Below are 7,871 nucleotides of genomic sequence, written 5' to 3'. Positions count from 1 at the left end.
GATGGACAGCTGATGGTGGTAATGTGCAAAGAAGTGTAGCAATGCCCCAATGAAGGCAGGGAAGAAGAAGACTACTTGCAAGCAAAGTAACAGGAAGGTGTTGATACAACTCTAATTGCATTTATTAGATGAGATTAGATTAGATTTGATTAGTTGACAAAAGAATTTCAACTCAAGGTCTACTTACTTGCTTGCTTTTGAACCTTTCCATTATTCAGATTATATTGTTTTAAATTAGATTAGATTAGAATTTATTGTCACATTTCTCAAAAATATGTCTTTTGTCACAAGCATAAATATTTTATATAAAAGGGAATGAATATTTCAATACGTTCAGAAACAACAATATTCTGCAAGTACACACAGTATTTGATATTATTGTTTCAGCATTTGGTGTACAGCTACCTGTCGACTGGCGTCCACCTCACTAAAACAGCCTTAAATCTCTGTTTTAACATTGTTTTCCATTTCCTGCTAACATCACATTGCCCTTTACTGTGAGCCCATTGTGTTGTTTAACCGTTGAATAGATTGAAGACTGAATGAGCTCTGCAGCCTGTCCAGTCCAACTCGAGACACCCTAAACTGTCTGTTATAGAGCATACATGCTGATAAAAGAACAAAATAAAACATCCAAAGAAGTGATTCTTCTTTTTTACTGTGCAGCGTGATGTTGTTTTGTGTAGTGTTTAGTAGTGATGTTGCGTTGGGCAACACCTTATGTACTATATGCAGCTTGTGGACAAACTTACAGAAACACCTGCGCCTTGTAACAGGCGTAGGCTTAAAGCTGCTCTAATAAATATTTTATATTAACAATGGATGAAATGTCTGCATGTAATGTGAAATTGGTCACTCGTAGTGAAGAACCCACAGAGAAATATCACCCAACGCTGCAGTTCCCAGAGTTTTACAGCCCGCAACTTTACTGTTTTGATTCTTTCTCGCAGCACTCATCAACCTCATTTAGAGCCACAGCAGGCAGCTGTATGAACACCACCCGCCCAGCACCAAACACCACAGAGACAAAGTTAGCAACTAGCTTTTGAACATAGTGGAGCATTTAGTCGCTAAAGTGCCACATTTCCCTCAGGATGGTCAATATTGTGTTTACAGCTTGTTGCTCTATGAGTATTTTCATCAAAATAGAACATTATAAGCTTCACAAAGGTAATAATTGTGGCATGGCTATTAAATTGTATTGTATTATATAATTGTTTTGTCCCCTCCTTCTGACCACTCCGCTCTTGTGTGTACAGAGAGGGGCAGGGGTCTTCCAAAATCAGTGGCTGTTTTCTTGGTTAGAGCTCTTGTGTTTTGCCTTTAGGTGGCTTTGACAATATTTAAAAATAAAATTTCTGTGTCAACAGTATGCAATCCACCGTGTGAGGTTTAGGACCAACAGGACCTTGTAAGCATTACATTTGTGATGTACAAGTTAAAATACATCTGGTTCAAGACATGTCATCCTGTTGAAATTATTGTATGTAACTAAGACATTCAGAGGGAAATATTGTACTTTTTACTTCACTTCAATTATTTGACAGCCATAGTTACTAGTTACTTTACAAATCAAGATTTTTGCACACAAAACATTTACACACAATTAATTACCAACTATGTTGATAATAGTTTAAGTGATTTTTCATACAAAAACATTTCATGGTTCCAGCTTCACAAATGTGAGGATTTGTTGCTTTTCCTTTTAATTATTTTAATCATTTTAATTTATTTTTAATAATGTTGAGGTGTGTACTAGTGTTAGGACAAAACAAGCATTGTGAATGTGTAACTTTGGGCTCTGGGTAATCGTGATGTTACGTCTCATCATTTTTAGAATTTTTACAAACCAAACAATCAATCGATTAAAGGACAAAATAATCAGCAGATTAATCCATAATGAAAATAATCATTAGTTGAAGTCCTATAAAAATAGTAAAAAATGAACTCTACCTCAACCAACTACAGTAAAATCCTGCTTTTACATTAACCCATGAGTAATAATAATCTAATGACGTAATATATAATAGAATAGCAGTCACAGGGGACATTTTTCTGCATTGAGTACTTTTACTTTTAATACTTTAAGTGCATTTACCTGATTGTACTTACATACTTTTACTTAGGTAAGATTTTCAGTGCAGGACTTATATTTTTTTTAGGACTTTTAACAGTAGTTTTACAGTGTGGTATTAGTACTTTTACTTAAGTAAAGGATCTGAATACTTCCTCCACCACTGCTCCTTATCTGGTTGTGGTGTCTCATCTCTCTGCCAACAGGTACACATTGAAACAACACACAGAGGCAGGCTGGCAGGCACTCAATGCCTTTTGTACTTAAGATTAGCAGCACCTGTCAGGCAGCTTGTTTGTGTAAAGCATAAATGGTTTCAGAGAAGTATCTAGCTTTATGAATCAATTCAGATGGAATCTGCAGTTAGAGAGACAGCCTCTATTAGAAGCGGTGTGTTGCCACTTTCTTTGAAGCGGAACAGAGAGCAATGAGGGATCTTAAATGCATTCAGCCACATTTTACACACCGAGCCAATTCCTCCATTTTGGGATGTCACCATTTAAACGATCATGCCTAGTGATGGTAATACAATGGAGTGGAGGATACCTTTCAGTGCTGAAGCAAAGAAGATTAGCTCAGCATATAGATGCTCGGTGTGCTGCTAACACTATTTGGAGGTTTAAGCACACCCAGCAGAATGAAAGTGAATGTGACAATCAATTTCAATTCACTTTACAGACAAGGATAATTCAATTAACCATAATTTTCCGCGAATACCCCTTAAATGGTAGCTGACATCTACAGCTGAGAGTGTGAATAGATCCTCTCTGTTGTAAGGTTAACCGAAACCCAGCTGCATCGCTATTCTAGTATCCATAGCAAGAAATAATCACATCACAAAGATTGTTTTGCTGCATGTTTGATTGGTTGAAAGGTTTACGTGGATACCTTTTCAGAGAATACATTGTTACAGGTGCTGGTGGGATTCAGTTAGCCCAATATTACTTAAATGAAAGCTTTCCCTTTGCTGATTAGAGAACGCATCCGAGCAGTGTTGAGGGAAACAGCTAACTGAGAGCTCGTGGTGGCAGTCCATCCACCAGTGTAAGTCAGGCACATCATCCTTACTGCATTCAGTCTTTGAATAATGCATGCTAGCTAGCCGCATCAGCAGCAGATGCACATGCCTCTATGGCATTTCTACTCCTCACAGCGAGACTGTGGGCACCTCCATCTGCACCCATCATCAACACTGAAAAAAGCAGCCACCAGCAGCAGCAGCAGCAATAGTGCTACAGTGTCCCAAATAAAGTTGAGTCTCGAAAAGCCCACTTGCATAAAGTGAACACTGCCTTCCAAACAGTTCTGTTTTTGGAAGTTTTTGTCAGCATAGAGGTTTCTCCTGCTGCTGTACACCACTCCCTAACTGTTACAGCATGAGCAGTCAACAGAGATGTGCAGATGTGAGAGTTGAAAGACTGAGGCAGAGCTGGTAGTTGAGCACAGCTCAGCTCTCTCTGCATTTGGATGCCAAAGATCACAGCTCCGTGTACCATTTTCACAGTACATTTTGTGCCATCTGCAGCACTCCGAGGACATGCAGCTCATGTGAGAAGCTTTACCATGAGGTTACATGACCTTGGAGAAATCCCCTAGGATCCCTTTGCGTGTCTCCAGCTGTACTGTATACTGTCAGTCTACATCAAAAGGATCAGGGAGCTGTGGTTTCTGTGGTTTGACAATGTGAGATGCAGAACCTCCTGCAGCCTCCACAGATGTTTTGTTTGTTTCACAACTCACACTACTTTGTCTGAGATTTTAGGATTATGTGCTTTGAGTTTTAGACAGACACATTTTTCATCTTTTATTCTTTTGCCCTGGTCATGGCCAAATAGGTCTGGCAGTCGTAAATCAACTGCTGCCATGTAAAAGCTGTATGCCAAAAGAAGTTGGCAGCCACATTAGAGTGTCTGGAGTCTGTGCTCTCTGTATCAACAGTGATTTTTCAAACACTATAGCTGCATCAAGACAGCTTTCACACAACAGACAGAACAACTGAAAGTAATAAAAGCAGCATCTCTGTGACAATGCTTTGTATCGGCCTCCAGCTTTCACAAAAAGTCCCAGAAAATAGATTGGAGTCTGGTGTGTCTGCAGTGTTTGCTTGTTTTATTTCATGACTTACAGTGGCCTCAGATTGCTTTTGCCAAGTACGACGTTATTGTAAGAGCCCTGCAGAACAATAAAAACTATGCTGAAGAGTATGATATCGAAAATAAAATCTTAACATCTGAATGAATCATAATACCACTAGATTGAGTTCTATTCTCTCTCTCAGTGTGTCTCAAGTCTATTGTAGACTTACAGGCAAAGGAGGATGAAATTAGTAGAAAACTGGCAGGGGAATTACATCTGAGAGAACTGCAAACTTCAGTAGAAGCAGTCTATTATCTATAATCTTTTGGGACGCTGTCTGAAACAAGACCTTTAAACCAAAACCCAACCCTCTGAAGACTGTCTACCCGCTGATAAACCGGCTTTTCAATTAGCACCTATCTGACGTTACAACGATAACACAAAACCAATTACACGCTGTGCTGCAGATAACTCATAATCCACTTAATAGGTCTGATTTGACTTCTTCTTTTTTCTTCTCCCCTTCCACCACTGCTGCCCCGGGGCTTTTTGTTCTCCAACCAGGACAAGGTATCACTTTGAATTATCAGTATTGAAGGCACATCTGAGATAACAGGCTGGCCAATCTCCTGGAGGTCCTGATAGTGTTTCTATGTCTGTGTAGGGGGGTGTTGATGACAGCTTTGGAGGTGAGATTAACAAAGCTAAATTTTCATCTGTGGATTCAGGTGCTGCAACACTTGGATACAGAGTTCAGCATCACGCCTTCAATAGACCCTCTGTGCGCTTTGTGTTTTTCTTAGATCATTTTGTTAATTAGCTTTAACCTTAATCACAAGTCTACAGGAATAATATTCAGCCTCTTTCTTTGTCTTTTCTTTGTATATTTTACATAGAATGTATTTATTTTAATCTTCTGTCATCTAACAATTATTCTCATTAGCGACTAATCGTCTATAAAACACCAGAAAACAGAGAAAAATGCCAGTCACAATATTCCAAAACCCAAGCTGATGCTATCAAATGTCGCCCAAAATATTCAGTGATGTAAAACATGTGTATACAAACAGATTGTTGTGAAGAAAAAATGACCCTTGTAAAGCCCTGATGTAAAGGATTGTCATTTCTGCCTTTTAGTCGACAAGGTATGCTGAAGAAAAACAGCAAGTGAGCTGCAGATCTGGGAAATGAGGCTTTCTGGAAGCAGCAGAGCTGAATAAGTAGTCTGAGTGACTGCAGCTATTAACCTGGAGCTGTTCCAGCTTTGACAGGTAACAGAGACCTACCTCCAATGATGCCACAGAGTCACAGCAACAATCTAGCGCTTTAATTGAGAGGAGAAACAGCAAAAATTTGCTGCCTTCTTTGAATAAGACCAACATTCAAACTATGGTGTGGAGCAATCAGCTGCAACTTACAATAATAACAATAATAGTATCATTCTTGCGAAAATAATCATGAATTTCCACATTTTAATCAAAACAGGTCTATATAGCTCAGAGTGATTTTCTTTCATTGTGCACCTAATATGAGGCAACCCATCTCGTGCATCATGCAATGCACAAATCAGTCATAAATTGTATCAAAATGATACCTCAATGGAATCTTTTCTCACATCTTACTGCATGTTCTCCCTGTTTAGAAAAGCAAATAAAAGCCATTTTTGCTTCAGGCTGATTTGTACAAATGGGTGGGGAAAAAGGAGATGGTAGATGCATTTATCAAATATGGCAATTTGCTTAATGGACTCTGACAAAGCCATTGGCGGTCTTTATTTAGATGCAGATGACTTCCTCCATACTGGCTTCCTCTGTCACTGGTAGAGCCGCCTGTCAGAGAAAAGAGAAGAAAGCTCCCTCCTGTTTCTACAGACTGACAGTCAATCACTACCGCTGTCTGTCTGTATATGAGACTGACTGACTGCCTGTCCACACTCCCTCTCAACCCCCTTTGGCTCACACTATTTCCCCTTCACTCTGTATAAATTCTCCATTAATGCAGCAAAAAGAGAACACACCACCTCTCACTTGGACTGCTCAATGTGTATGAAGGCACAGAGAGCTTCTAACGGTCATGGTTGCCAAGATGTAAAAGAAAAATGGGAAGTTTTGCTGAGAGAAATACTAACAGGTCTAAAACTGCATCTATGTTTCATTACATCCAGCACCACATCACTCAAAAGCATAGCTGTCACTCCTAAACACAGCCTGGTGAAATAGTGAGACGAAACAGTGTTTCTAATTCTTTGAGTTTGACAGTACTTGACATTACACACCATGACTTTTAACAAACATGCCAGAAAAAAATTAAGCTATTCTGTATTCAACTGCTGTATTGCTTACGGGATGAGTTTTAGGCCTGGAAGAGTTGATAAGCATGCATCCAGCATACTGAAAGCACAGGACTTTCCTGCTATAAAAAAACTCATAGAGCCATGTATGTGTGTGTGTGTGTGTGTGTTGAGAGGAGTGAGATGGAGAGGAAGGGTGGTTCATTGTTGCGGCAACAGTGCCCTCATGGAAAAAAGCATCAACCTCTGCTGTTGGATGCTGGATATTATCTGTCTTATTACATTTTTCTGGTGGTTGATGCAAAAATAATCTGCAGATTAATCGATTATGAAAATAACAATTTGTTGCAGCCCTACAGCAAACTTTTTGGTCTGTTGTTTGTAAAATACTGTATCTCACAGTAGAGAAGAAAAACAGATAATGACAAGAAAACAAATTAAGATATTTTGGTATTCCTTGAAGGCATGAAGCTACAGGCCAACTGGGATTTCTACAACATTTGTGTCTGAACAATTAGACTAAAACCCTTTGGGCCTACGCTTTGAGGATGGTAGGATGAAGTCTCTTCCAAAAATAAACACAACAAATGTTCTTCTTTAATAAGGCTTAAATAGGACTTTTGTGTTTAAGATGTGCTAATGGAGATTAATCGTCAGCACTGTCGTAGCTTCAAATCCTCTATGTCTTTCATCATCGAGGAGAGATTACCAGCAATCCACCATGGAAGATGATAAGTGGTTTCTTCAAGTCCACATGGGAACTGAAGGCCTACTGAGAGACAGGGGAAGGACCTGCATTGTACCATGGAAACCTCTAACATTAGTATGGTAACCAACTTCAAGCAAAGACCTTCAAAGTATGTCAGACAAATGGCCCGTGGCAAAAACTCTGACATCCTGCAGAATGAGCCTCTCTGAAGTCAGTCCGGGTCAGTGGTGAAGTACTGTTGGATTTACACGTCTTTTATTTGAAGTATTTTGTTTGATGTTTATGAAGCATAATGTCTTGAGTCCAAAATCTTTAAAAAAGCCTTTGCTTTGAGACATAATTTAAGCGGACAAGCACACAGAAGTTTGTCAGTAACTGCACAAGGAACCTAAATGAGTAAGACGATGTATTAAAATGAGAGCAAAAGCAATTTGCTTTCAGTTGTGTTGATGCTTCCAGATTTTGGAGAACATTCGTAACATAAAAGCAAACTCTGAGGGCATGATTACTCACCACCTATCAAAATATAGACAGTACAACATATTCATTTGAAGTGTGTACATCCATTCCTTGTCTGAACATGAGCCACACTGACGTTGTGATCAATTCAGCTTCACAGGTTTGAATGAGATGGTGACATCTCATCTAAATACCCTCTAACAATCTTGTCCCATTGCATTCCCCTGTGACAGAACAATCACATTTCAGTTTGCTGGAGCATA

Source organism: Siniperca chuatsi, linkage group LG12 (assembly GCF_020085105.1).
Source record: "Siniperca chuatsi isolate FFG_IHB_CAS linkage group LG12, ASM2008510v1, whole genome shotgun sequence".
NCBI lineage: Eukaryota > Metazoa > Chordata > Actinopteri > Centrarchiformes > Sinipercidae > Siniperca > Siniperca chuatsi.
Note: the sequence above shows the minus strand (reverse complement) of the source record.